This window comes from Rhineura floridana, chromosome 2 (genome assembly GCF_030035675.1).
Source record: "Rhineura floridana isolate rRhiFlo1 chromosome 2, rRhiFlo1.hap2, whole genome shotgun sequence".
Taxonomy (NCBI): domain Eukaryota; kingdom Metazoa; phylum Chordata; class Lepidosauria; order Squamata; family Rhineuridae; genus Rhineura; species Rhineura floridana.
In genome coordinates, this window is record NC_084481.1 from 5,061,314 (window position 1) to 5,075,712 (window position 14,399).

The following is a 14,399-nucleotide window of genomic DNA, read 5'->3' on the forward strand; positions in this document are numbered from 1 at the left end:
ATTTCTAGAAGAGTGATGTTGGGGATGACCTAAGAAGAGAGGGTCTACCCCTGAGGATATGGGGGAACCTCAGGTGTTAAGTCAATCATCATTTCCTATACCAACTGGGTAACTGTTGAATGGTCAGAATCAAGCAGTATTATAGTTAGAAGCTGTGGTGAGGTCAAAGAGAATTTATTTAGTACAGGGGAGATGTGTAAACAATTGTTGATGTTGCTAAGCCTCAGTAACCCCAGCTGCTTATCCTTCAGGAACTTAAGACTTATTTATGTTCCTCTTTTTGTTTATCTCCAACAGATCTGAAGAAGCAATTCTCTTGGATCCCAGGTCTTCTTTGGTTTCAAGGTTGAAGGAGCAGCATCTTACTGTGGGGGAGGCTAGCTGATTTCTTGACTGGAGGAGCAGGAGGTGGTTCCTGAAGAGTGGGATCCACCAAGACAGGATGGAACTCCAAAGAGGAACACTCTCCCCCCAACGGCACCACAACTAGTGTATCTGCTATCAAAGAAGCAGAGTTGGAGCAGGCATTTTGCATCTCTGGATGGACTTAGAAGCCTAAGTAGCCTTTTCCCAGAAGAGAGCCTGCAACCATGAGCCACAGTTCTTCTGTACATTCCTGGTAAAACTTGGCCACAGTGACAAGCATCTATTGTCTAGAAGTCCTCCAAACAAAGCAAGCAAAGTTTATGGCCATCCATTAGAGGGATTTTAGTCCACTAAGAGACACACTTGTGAAAAGGTTTGGCCCAAACAGGTGAGAAAGAGATAAACACCCAAGAAGGTGACTGATAAAATGAAGACACCTAATAAGAAAGGGACATAGAACAGAAATTGAGAGAATTAAAATGAAGATTAACAATAAAGTAGAACACAAAAATAGTACTCAGGCCAGAATTAACACTGTGGTGGTCAAAGTAAAAGTAAGTGGGAAGGTGCAAGCCACACCCCTTGATGCATGGAGGGTGAGGGTAGGGTGCCTGCCAGATCTCTAGCCGAGGTTGAGAAGGCACCCAAATGAGGCTCTGCACAGGCACACAATCCAAGTGTGACGGCACACACACCACAAAGAATAACATTTTATTCCTAATGTACTTCTCCTATGTTCCTTTCATATCTATGTTTTTCATATTTGCAGAGATAATCCTTGCTACAACATATTTTAATATGTAAATCACATCCAATTTTTCCCATCAGCTTAAACCTCAAAACGTCTTAGAATTATCAGAAATCCTCAAAAGTTTTTAGAGCCTAAAACCCCCCAAAATATCTGAGGAAAAAAAGGGTTCCAGAGACAGGGGCAAGGAACAAAAGTGGAATAAAAATGTATAAAAACTTTTATTAACATGCAGAGCATTGTGGGGGGGGGACTTAATGTGTATTAAAATAAACAACATTGTGCTGCGCTGTTCCTCCTTGGGGAGAATCTCCCCTCATGGGGAGGTGATAAATAAAGACGAACTTTTCCACCTGTGCACTGCTCCACTTAAAGAGAGATTATTGGAGATCCATAGCCATACTGCAGATTTCAGCATCAACTATCGTTTTCAGACAACCTTCAAAAGGCAGTCCCAGATCTTATCCATCCATACAGAGTTATTAATTTTGGAAGTACAGCACAAATGATCCCTTCTCTCCAAGAAATATTACAATCAGAATTTCAGAAGTCATTCATAAGAAACCAACCATAGCTGCTACCTGATTAAAGGTAACCTGGATAACTGGTATTATTATTACATTTATATCCCATCCTTCCTCCAAGGAGCTCAAAGTGGTGTACATGGTTATCCCCCCTCTCTATTTTATCCTCACAACAACCCTGTGAGGTAGGTTAGGCAGAGAGACTGCAACTGGCCCAAAGTCACCCAGCAAGCTTCATGGCTAAGTGGGGACTGACTCTTTTCAAGTGGTGTACCTGATCTTTCAGGCTCACTTGGACCTCCTATTACTAGTGTTGCCCAGAGCTTGGAAGTAACTAGTTACAAGTAACGAATTACTTGTACTTCATTACTTTTTTGAGGAACGAGTGGGTAATTCCTTTACATTTTGATTGTAATAGAACTAGGAGTAATTTTACTACTTTTGTGGAGTAATTGTAATGTTTCCGGAATTACTTTTGGGCATTACTTGGGGGGGGGAGCAGGGTAATTTATGGATGAAAATCATGTGCCTCAAACTGAGCTTCTGTGCAGTGTCGCTCTTTCCTCATGCTCTGTGGATGGGTAAGGCGACGAGGGAGGAGGCGGAGAGTGAGACGGGGTGGAGTGGAGAAAACCATTATTTAAAAAACCGGATAGTGGTGGTGAAGAATGGAGTGGAGGGAAAAAGGATCCGGAGGTCAAGAACATGGACAAAGGAGGAGAAGGAGGCAGCAGCAGAATGGAGATAAAGAACTGTGGAGGTGAAAGATGACTCTCTCTCTCTCTCTCTCTCTCTCTGTGTGTGTGTGTGTGTGAGAGAGAGAGAGAGAGAGAGAGAATGAGAGAGAGAGAGAGAGAGAGAGAGAGAGAGAATACTGTGTTTGCGCTTGGCACACAAAGTGGCCTCCACCACCCCCTCTGGCTACTGTGCTGCATTTGCAGTATTTTAACTTTTTTGCATCTTGGGGGAAAATGTTTGCTTGAGTGAGTGTCCCTTAGTTGGTGACAAAGCAGGGTCAGGGAGGTGGTTAAGTGAGAGAGATTATGCTTGCTGGCTGAGTGGGGGTGTTGCACTTGGTCTGACATGCAAAGATCTGAGCTGTGGCCTCTGCCTCCCTCCCCACCACCCTTACCAGCAGAGAGACCACCATTGCTATCTTATGAATAAAAATAATTATTCTACTACCTGTTTATTTTTAATGTTGTTTTAGGCTACTTAGAGGTGCAGCAGCCAAGGCCAGCACCTTGTAGGTGTTTTCTTTTAAAGTAGCTGAAATGTAATTGTAGTGATTACTTTGGAGGAAAAGTGAAGTAATCAGCTACTTTCAGAGCAATTGTAATTGTAACGGTAATTATTACTTTTTTGGGCCATGTAACTGTAACTGTAATGTATTACTTTTTAAAAGTAATCTTCCAAGCTCTGGTGTTGCCTAGATTCAGTTTCAATTTATTCATCTTCAGTCATTCTATTGTCCTCATTCAATGGTTCAAAAGATCAACCACTGCAAACTGGTCAGATGTAAGTTGGATATCAGCAGCACTGATAACATAGTGTTCTCACAGCAGCTTTATATATATATACATAAGTTGCATTTGTGTGTGTGCATTAAATAAAATGGGAGATAAAATAAGAGTCCTGGGTCACCCCACAGGGTAGTTGGCAAGGGCTGCATCAACTGCCCTTCTCCCAGCATCAAAGTCTGATCCTGGCTGAACAAATCAATCCAACTTGCTGGAGGCTGGCAAGACCAAAGCCAGTGGAGGGGGAGCTGGCGGAAGGGGCTGCCACATCCAGCTGCCGCTCAGAGGCCTCTTGGAGAGGACGACGCTGGCTGAGCTGACAGGGCACGGCAGAAGGAAACAAAATACATATTTCCTTCCACCACCCCTTTTTCCTGCAATACTGGCTGCCGTGACAGAGTGTCACAGGAGGGAGCTGAATGGGACTTAGATATCGCATATGTCCCTTCCCCTCGGCCTCTTCTCTGACACACTCCTGAAAAGCCCTTTTTGCAGGTCTTCCATCAGCTTCCTCACCTTGACCCGGCTTCCCCAGCAGACTTCCAGCTGAGCCGAGATGAAGGGCTTATGCCAGCGTGGCCTGGCTAAACCGGGACCCAGCTGACTCAGCCTGAGGTCCACCATATCCAATTTCACTCAGCCTGGCATAAATGCAAGTTGGATTGAGCCCTAAGGTAGTTTTATTGGTGGATGTTTGTAAGCCCTATTATATCGATGAAAGCCAGGTTCTTACCAAGGAACTTGCCTTGACTTATTGTGGTCAAGGACCACAGTATTTATATGACCAAAATCACAGAAAAACATTACCAGGAGGACTCAAAAGCATTAATTTCTGAACCTTATTATTATAGGATCAGAAAATTAAGAGGTCATCTCAGCAGATACCAGCAGATCCTTTAGTATACTAAATGTTACAGTGGATTAGTTTGTTAAATCTAAAAAACTGATACTCTAAAGTTTAAGTTGTATGTTTGGGAGCAACTGAGAAGAAATATCTTAAATATTATTAAACATTACATGATTAAAAATAAATTAGATAGAAACAAGGGAAGGCTAAAAAATTGACTAGGAGTTCAGATACTCTAAATGGCTAATATGTCCATTTTTCACCTGAAGCCCACTCCAATGCAGTTTTGCTATTAAGCAAAACCTAAAGAAAGGTAATCAATTCTAACTAAAAAGCACTTATCCTGGAATGACTATGCGTAAGGCACTTCAAACTGCTGGCTGGCTGCCAAAACCCAGACAACCGCTATCAATGTTTCTGACTATCACAAGAGCACAAGGGGCCATGCATAATTGACTAGAAGATGGGCTAAAACTGTGCCCAATCAGTATGTGATCAAAACCGTGTGGAATATTCAGCGCCACTTGATTACATGGAGGCACGTCCTTTCACTCTCCTCATGAAATCTCTTCAAGGTCCAGAGTACTGTAATAAGATCATTACTGTCAAGCGGTACGAATCGCAGGCAATGAGTCTTGGGATAGGAAGTCATACTTCACAAGCTTCTCTGGCCCTTTTTTTTTATTTTACTGCGTATTGAGGCAGCAAGGCAACGAGGTGACAGATAATGATCACATCACTGTGTGGCAACTAAAAAGGCACTTTTAAGAAAAAACAGAAATCAGCTTAAATCATCTTAAGAGAAACTCAATTTCCTTCTGCTTGCTTTCTTAAAAATTAAACAGAACTAAGTTGTGCTCAGTATTTTTATCAATTGATTCTTTGCCATTAAATTAATCATCTGATAAGCTTTGCTATATGAAAACCTATTATCTCACAGGCAAAAGGCCAATTTTCTACTTACAAAAAAATCTTTCATTACTTTGGGAAGGGGAGACTAGCAAACTAGATAGCCTGTTTAAGTTGCCTTTCTACCTACTTCATTTTTTGCATATACATACTGCATTTAGCACATGGCTCTTTTGAGCAAGCCAGACCTCTGCCGGGAAAGGTAGCAGGGCTCAAAACAAAAATATAAAAGCTGGCTAGCCAAGTGTCTGAGGACATGACAGAAATGGCAGACTACACAGAACGTGCGTGGTTGACTAACTCTGCCAACCAGCCAATTTGAAAAAAACCCAACATTATTTAAATCTAACAAAATACTGATTTTTTAAAAGACTGAATGGCTGAGAATATGAAATAAACAGTGATAACGGATTTTTAAACCTTCCTCTTCACTATAGCATCCACACCAAAACCTGCGCTGCTTATTTCTCCAACTGGCAGGCTCTTGTCTCAGTAACAGTAGCGACTATTCCATGCAGAAGCAGCAAGTATGTTTAAGCAGTCATTCTGCTTTAATATATTTCCTGGAATTAAGGCGCAAGTTTATCCAAATTAGTTTTTAGATAGTCAACAATATGTGAACCCCCTCCTCAACTTCCTATGTGAAAAAACCCCTCAAGTTTTCTGGAACTCCAAATATGAAGGGCTTAAAGATTTGATTAAGCAAGTTACAAACTAATAATGGACCAGGGAACAAATGCATTATAAAGCCAGTTTTATTTAAAAGCAGTTGTAACTGCTATATATACACTATGCGGCACAGAACCTGTTACCTGATGCAGAAACAGTAACTCTGAAGCAGTTGTTTTTTTTTTAGGTAAAAAACAATAACTTTGCATATTTTAAAATGGTTTTAAGATTTTGCTTGTGAAAGGAGTCTATATGATCCTGGACAGATTTTCCTTCTAACATTATATCCAAAACTTAAAGCTCAAATATACCTTTAAAAAATGAAGTGAATACAAAGGCAGTCTGTGCACATTGGACAGTAGTAGCTCTGACATGGCAGAAATGGGAGCGTGGGATGCACAGTGTCTCCAAAGACAGCAACTTGACAGAAGACCTACTAGTGCTGATACGACTCCTGGAACCAAAGGCCATCAGACTGGATTGTGGTGTAAGTTCTCTAGTTCTAATGATGTACAATTGACTTGAAACACTGTAAGGTTTGAATGGGATGGCTGCATTCAGACTGCTACTGAGGCAAAACCACTGTAAGATCTGCCTATGGAGGAAATCATTTTCATTGTATGTGTGCTATTTACACACACGGCAAAAAAAAAAAAATTAAACCAATCCCACAGTAAATAGCTTCTGCACCAACTCCTCAAACTGCTTCTAAAACTAAAACTTACAGTGGTTTATCTGATGGCATCTAATGAGAAATCAAAGGGCCAGGGAATTAGGTGCATATCCCCATGACGTTGCTACTAACATAGTAACCAGCTTCAGACCCAGTTCACTTCCAAAACATCTACACCCAATAGGTAATAAACAAGCCAACAAAATACCTTGAACAACTACCCAAAAATACTCTGACATGAAACTTTAGCAATATTCTTAACTGCCATTTTCTAACAACTTGATGGGAAATCATTACTGCAGTATTTGCAAAAGTGTTACACTTTCTTACAGCACTAGGAAGTGCCCCACATACTAATACAATATCAGCAAGCTCCCAGCGTGTAAAAAACCCATAGGACAAGCAACTTTATTCTAGAATTATTCTATAATTTCCTGCTTCAGGATTTCTAGGTATGCAAGTGCTGCAATGTAAATCAATTCATCTCAGTACTTGTCCTTCTAAGAATCTGCCTTCCTGTTGGCTACGATGACATTCTTTCTTCCTACTGGGAAGGCATAACTTGCATCTTCTCCTGACCCTGAAGTTAACAAGAATCGAAAGACCAGAAGAAAGCTTCCAATTTGTTTAGTTTGCAAGGAAGTGGGTTAAAACAAGAGATGAGTTTCTACTCCCATGTCTTCCATTCCTCACCATTAACATAATGACTTTTCAACAGCAATCCTTTTATGTCAGATAGGCTGTAGCAACTAGTGCTGAAGGTTTCCCAACTAGTGACCTTTGTGCCTTGCTTAAAGGTGAATCTGTGTGAATTCTTTAGATTTTATTAATTTCTGCCTCTCTGCTTCCGAGGTGCACTGTGACAGGCCATTATTACAGGAGCTGGGAAGTGCAGCTCCTATTTCAGTTATTTTTAATTATTAACAATGCTGTTTTGCAGAGTTTGTTGTATTTTATATTTGATTTTTTATTCATAATGTTTATGTTTTAGAGAACACTTTATTTTTCTGTTACTTATGCTATCCTGAACATGTCTTTTATATTTAACCTGCATCTGTAATATTTTGGGATTTTTGTTTGATGTTTTAATCTAGGTTATAAACTGCTTTGAGGTTCCCCCCTCCCGCCCGGAAAAAAATAAAGTGGTATAAAAATGTCTTTTAAAAATACTTCTCTTACAAGACAGTGAATGAAATAGCTGGTGTTCACTGAAATTTCAGAATAACTTTTTTTTGACACTGAATAGGTAGCAAGCTTCAGAGAGGCAAAGTATAAAATCAGCTTTTCTTAGCAAAAATACTACAACTATATAACTGACGTAATTATTTACCATGAATGCACAGATGGCTCCCACTTCTTTTAAGAGAAATTTACAGTTCTTGTGATTTCTCCAGTTTCTCACACAATCGTGAGGGAAGATCAATATAATAACAGTGGTTTATCCTGATGTTATTCAACGCGTAGTCTCTTTCGCTCTCAATGCATTCCTTGTCTTTTCATGCACCCCTCCAGTTTCTCATAACACTCGGACTCCCTCGCAATGACTTTGGCCACCAAAAAACGCTTCTACAAACAGACAGATGGCGCCACAAAGATATTTCTGCGTATGCTCAAATACAAAAATGTTCACACCGGGAAGCGGGTTTTTTTCTCTATCTTCAGCCCTGCAGCGGCCATCTTGCCAGCCACTTCCCTCTTGGGGAATCTCGCGCTGTTCAGCTGCAGAGCGGTTTCCCCCCCCCATCCTGCCTGGCCTGCCCACTCATCAGCTGTGAATTTCAGGCGGGAGGTTTCAATCCCCTGCCTGCTCTTGGACCTGAGTGGCTTCCCAGGCAGGATGGGGGGAAAACCGCTCTGCAGCCAAAGAGCGGGAGATTCAAACGTCCAGCCCAGGTAAGCGCTGCCTCTGTAAACCCACTGCATGCTTCAGTGTACCAAGGGGGGGTCGGGGTGCAGTCAATCAGGGGGTGCAAGATGGAGTAGGGTTACCAGGTGTCCAATTTTCAGCTGGAGTTTCCGGTTTTGGGGGGTCCCCTCTGGGTCTCCAGCTAATTTACCTTAATCTCCGGACTCTCAGGTTCAATTTAAAAAACCCCCCTAAGTTTCTAGGTCGTCTGGTTCCCGAGATATACACCAAAACATCAGCCCCCCCGCGACTTTTATGCTGGTAAAATCAATGTCTGAAAAGGGGTATGCGCATGTTGACAGTTTGGGAAACACTGATATAGAGGACTGGTGTAACAACTACAAATTTTCTTCCCCCATCAAGGGCAGAAACTTGTACAAGAAAACAGCAGCCCAACTGTAACTGAAACAAAACGAAGCTAACAGATGTTAGTGTCTTCAATATCATGACCATGGACTGAGAGAGATACAAGAGATTAAGCCGAACCCACCCACCCCAATATCAATCATCATCACTGTGCTGATTGTGATGGTGGGTACTGCTCCTTTCGTCCTAGAGCTTTTTGCATGAGGTGGTGTTCCTTGCCCACAGCTTTCTTCCTTGGCTTCTCCCAGCAATGTTCTGAGCCTGCAGGCTCCTCCTCTTCCCCCTCATCATTCAGATCAACTGTGCCTTCCAATTTAAGCTCATGTAATAGTGCTCTTCCCTCTTTCAATGTAGATGGTGTGAGGAATTTGTCTTTATAATGGACCACTAACTTGAATGGGATGCCCTACTGGTATCAAAGTCCAGCCTTCTGCAGAACTTCAATGATATGCTTAAAGTCCCTTCGTCTTTTCATCATGTCTGCACAAACATCCTATTACAGGGGTGGTGAACCTTTGGCACGCCAGATGTTGCTGAACTACAATTCGCATCATCCCCAGCAAGCATGCTCCATGGGCAGGGATGATGGGAGTTCTTGTTCAGCAACATCTGGAGTGCCAAAGGTTCGCCACCCCTGTCCTAGTAGATCTGAACCAAGGAAATGCCACAAACATCCAAAATCAACTTCAAAACCCCCAAATTACAAAAAGCTCTATATACTGCATCTTTCAATCTATATTTGTCTAACCAAATAACTAAGTCTTGGATATTGCTGCCATTTTGAAATCACAGGCCAGCAACCCAGTATACTTGCTTATCATCATTTTATGTAACTTCCACAGACAGCTTCAATTCTTTGAATGACTGAACTTCAAAATCAATTGGGGAGCTCCCCTCCTACTCTATAAACCTGCAAGAGTAATATTTAACCTACACCTTTTGCTGGAGTTGCAAGTGCCTGGTCACTTCCTTTAATTGCTCAGTTTTCAATTGGTGATTCAGACCAAGATCTAGTGCTGCACTTGCTGTACTCACTATTCTAGCAATCTGACCTTGCAATTCTAAAAGTTTACAATCTAGAGGCACAATTGTAGGTTGCCACTATCCAGCAGATTACTTTCGGAACTCTTTGAAGTACAAAGCAATGTCATCCCCACTTGACACATTGCTTGTCAATTTTATGTCTTTGCTGGGCCTGAGCCCACTGCATGCCTTGTCAGAGTCTTCTGTGCTTGACAGCCATGACTCAGAATGATTTGCCTAAAGTACATTTATTTTTGCCACTTTGGGGGTGCCTCCTACTTGGTGTAGATGGCATCCCCTCACTTAAGTAAGTTGTTTGGACCCGGTACACTATCAACAAATGTGAGTTATAGCAATAAAGAACCTCATAGGATCAAGAGAGAGCAATTTATGGAGCTTGCACTTGGTCAAAAAAACCCCCCAACCGAACATTTTGAAGTGGGAAAGGAAGCAAGGCTTAATGTAAAAGTACTACGCAACAACCCAGTTTCATGCATAATGCTAAGCCAAACCACAGCTTCGTGCAAACAAGCAAATGTGTGAGTTTCAAAAGAGAAGATCATAGCCACTTTGCTCCTTTTCTGTCAGGTCTTGCTACTACTATGCTCCTGTGAGCTAAGCTGTGGCTTGGTTTAGGGTTATGCTTGAACTGGGCTCATGGTTTATCTTCCTGAGACAAACCACTTGCAGCAAGCTATAGAACAAACTTTGGTTACAGCTCATGGTTGATTACGAACCTGGATTCAGACCCTGGACTTACTCTTAAGTGGCACCAAAGACCTAGTACGAGTTGTAGTGTTGTTGAACTGATTGGGGACAATGACTAAAGCGCTATCAAATTCAATATATATGTAAATAGACAGTTGCCCAGAAAATCCATCACAATCACATTTGACTTCAGAAGAGGAAAATTCCCCAAAATGAGGGGAACAGTAAAAAGCAAGTTGAAAGGAAAAGTCAAGAGGGTCAAATCTCTCCAAAATGTTTGGGAGTTGTTCCAAACCACAATATTAGAAGCTCAGCTACAATGTATACTGCAGATCAAGAAAGGTACCACTAGGGCAAAGAGGATGCAAGCAGTATCAAAGAAGCTATCAGAGACAGAATCTGAGAATTACATTGCTAAAAACATTAAGACCAACAAAATTTTCTTTTAAAAAAAAAAAAGAGGAGTCACAGGTGTGAGAAAGGAGGATCAGGACATTGCAGAAAAGCTGAATCAATTCTTTGCATCTATATTCACAGAGGATGATATAGCCAGATCCCTGTGCCTGGACTAACTTTCAGGAAGAGAGTCTGAGGGTAGTATTCAATGCTAGTCCTACTCAGAGTAGATGCATTGAAGTTAATAGACATGACTAACTTAGGTTCATTAATTTCAATGGATCTCCTCTGAGTAGAATTTAGTTGAATGCAACCCTGAAAAACTAAGGCAATTGGCATTAACAAAAGATGAAATTCTAAGCCTTACTGACAAAATAAGAACTGACAAATGACCAGGTACAGATGGCATCCACCCAAGAGTTCTTAAAGAACTCAAATGTGTAACTTGTCCCTAAGATCAGCCTCTGTACCTGAGGACTGGAAATGTCCATTTTAAAAAAAAGGATCCTGTCCTGATCAGGGTCACTTCATGCTGTCCTGTTCTTAACATGATGTACTAATATGTCAGCCCAATAGTGCACTGGCTCTATCTTGCAGTTTGTTTTAAACCTCAAACAGAATGAGATAATACTGTGATATCACAGGTCACTCCTTGTGCTACCACAGTTTTGGTGGTTCAACATAAAAGACCTTTTGCCTGCCCCCCCCCCCCAATAACATGAGAACTTGGGAACATGCAATGAAGCTGAATGCTGGAAGGTTCAAGAGAGACAAGAGAAAGTTCTTCACAAGGCACACAGTTAAATTATGGAGTTCTCTCCCATAAGTTGTAATCTTGGTCACCAACTTGGATGGCTTTAAAAGAGATTACACAACGTCATGGAGAATAGGGCTATCCATGGCTACTAGCCATGGTATGCCTCCACACACCAGTTGCCAAGATTGCAGGTGGGGAGAGTGCTGTTTTGCTCAAGTTCTGCTTCTGGACTTCCAATAGGCATCTGGCTGGCCACTGTGAGAATACTAGATTAGAGGGGCCTCTGGCCTGATCCAGCGGCTATTCTTATGTTCTTAAGGTTTGTGCTTAGAAAACACTCCAGCCATTAGCGAATATATTTGAGTGTATCTTACACCTCATTTCCTACTATAAAGCATCAACATCAGTTCATTTGCCAGTCCTTTCAACAGAGCTTTCATCTACCAAAACATCTTAAGAGATCCATCAACTGTGATAATAATTTTGATTCTAGTAACTGCACCCTCACTTCAAAAGCAGCAGTGGCTAAGGCTGCTTCCATACTGGGTCATTACTGTAGAATAACTCTTTGTTCACTCACTTTTTATGGGATGTCTGTATGATATTATGAATGAACATTAGGAGTGCGCACCAGATTTAGGCAAGCCCTAGTCAAATCACATCTATTCAGAGGGCTTTGGGCCTCAACTGAATTGGAATGAGACAGCCACAGATCATGATGGGTCAGCCTGCATGGCCCAGAGTGATCCGGGGCTGTCAGGGGCAGGGCATAAGGCAGAAAGGAGAGGCAGACATCAGGCTGGAAAAACCTGCAAAAAGTCTTTCCAAGAGAATGCAGACCCAATGCTGTGGCTCTCCTTCCTGTCTAAGCCCCGCCTTGCAGGATCAACACCTTCACTCAGCAACTTTTGATTGGAGGCATAGATCCTGTGGGGTGTGGGTGCTGCTTTGAAAGCAGCTTTCCTTCAGGAAAGCTGCTTGCAAAGCAGCACAGTGCAGGATCTATACCTTTACCAAACAGCTGTTCAGCAGAGGCATAGGTCCTGCATTTATTTATTTATTTATTAGATTTATTAGTCGCCCATCTGGCTAGTTGTCCAGCCACTCTGGGCGACGTACAAAACAGAACATACAAACACATCAGGACATTAAAATCTAAACAATAAAATAGAACCTAATTCTGTCCTTGTCCAGAGCCTCCTTACTCTTGCCCGGCGACGACAGAGTAGAATCGGTAATGGTGTTAGTGGTGGGTGGCGATGATGTACGGGCTGGGGGCAAGTATGGCCCGGAGCGTGTAGTTCTTTCTAACTCTCTGGAAAGGGGAAGCGGCATTTTTGCGAGGCTGGCTCCTAGATCTTTTGTCTGTGGCGGCGGCTGCCGTGGGGGGAGCTCCTGGCTTGGGAAGTTGTGGCAGCGGTTCTCGAAATGTGCGTTTCTCTCTCCGCAGCTCCCGGCAGTGATGCCAGCGCTCACTCACAAGTGGCTTCCCTGTGAGACAGCCGGTTGCCAAGCAGGACCTGGAAGAACTGACCCCCCACTCTCAGTCAGGGGGTGAGGAAGGAGGCACGGCTCCTTCCCTTGCCCGCCTCCCAGCTATATGTTTAATTAGGGTTTTTTTACCCTAAACATTCTACCCTGCCCCTGAACTTATTCAGACCTGGTTGCCTGGTTGATCCAGGGTGAGTCAGCCTAATGGACCCTCATTCAGATCAGAACAATGGGTGTGTGTGTGTGTGCACAGCCCTACAAAACATCGTTTCCCCTATTCCATTTTGGGGCTTTTCAGAGCTCACAAAAAACAACTTTAACAGCTGTGCCATTTCCCCAGGTGTTAATGACCTTTTGCACAGCTGTTCAAAGCTGTGACCTGTATAGTTTGCTCTCTGTTTCTTTCTCTATGGTCCATCTGATCTCTCCAAGGACCAACTTCATTATTTTAATTCTTTTCTTTCCAAATAGCATTGCCTTTATATCTGTTTCTTTTCTTTTCCTGCTTTGGATTGCAATTTGGGGGGCAACCATGATCAGGATTATAGCAAGAATGGCAAGGAGCATAACAAGATAACACGATAACAAGAACTAGGGCCTTCTCAGTGGTGGCCCCCGAACTGTGGAATAGTCTTCCCGATGAGGTGCGCTTGGCACCGATGTTGTTATCTTTTCGGCGCCAAGTTAAAACCTTCCTCTTTTCTCAGGCATTTTAGTTTTTTAGTTTTAAATATGTTGTAATTGATCTTAGATTTGTGGATTTTTATATACATGTCCCTTGCACTGATTTATTGGATTTTATTGTGTATATTTATATTTCTCTGTTGTACACTGCCCAGAGAGCTATGCTAGTCGGGAGGTATAGAAATTCAACAAATAAATAAATAAATAAATAACTCTTTCCCCTTTCTCATGGCTGATATGAAAATAATTCCACAGAGTAAAAGAAGACTGCCTGCCTGGCTTCAGTATGTTATCTGGATTCAAAGAAGTCTGCAAGCAGAGTTGCAATCCTGCTTGCAGCTTTAAACAACATAGCAATGACTATTTAATTGTTCACTTCTGGAAGCACCCTAATGTTACATAAAAAAGCTGTTCCCATTGACCTAATAATGAAGCAAGCCATTTGTTGACTAATTTGTTGAATTACACCAGCTCGTAATGACATGAATTTAACTCACAGGAGAACATAAACACAAAAATTACTGTGCAGAAGAAAATGACATGACACAAAAATATTCCTTAGAATAAAATCATGAGTTCAACATCAGGATTGTAATCCTGCTATCACTTGTATTATGGTAAATAATGTCCACTTTATTCATGAGGGGTTAAGTAGGCACAGGACTGCAAATGAAGGCAGTCACATTTAGGAGTTGGTTAGTCCCTGAAAAATGGTAGGAAAGATTGATTTTTTATTGTTCCAGGACATACCAGCAAGCAAGCAAGCAAGCAGCAAACAATATGCATGTGTGCGCACCCCCTCACTCCCCCAA

At 42.0% G+C, this 14,399-nt stretch overlaps 1 protein-coding gene across 8 annotated transcripts in view; it reads right to left on the bottom strand.

Moving 5' to 3' along the window:
* AGAP1 (ArfGAP with GTPase domain, ankyrin repeat and PH domain 1) overlaps positions 1-14,399 on the bottom strand; it is a 639,639-nt gene that overhangs the window by 187,002 nt on the left and 438,238 nt on the right. The gene's annotated exons all lie outside the window — the stretch shown is intronic.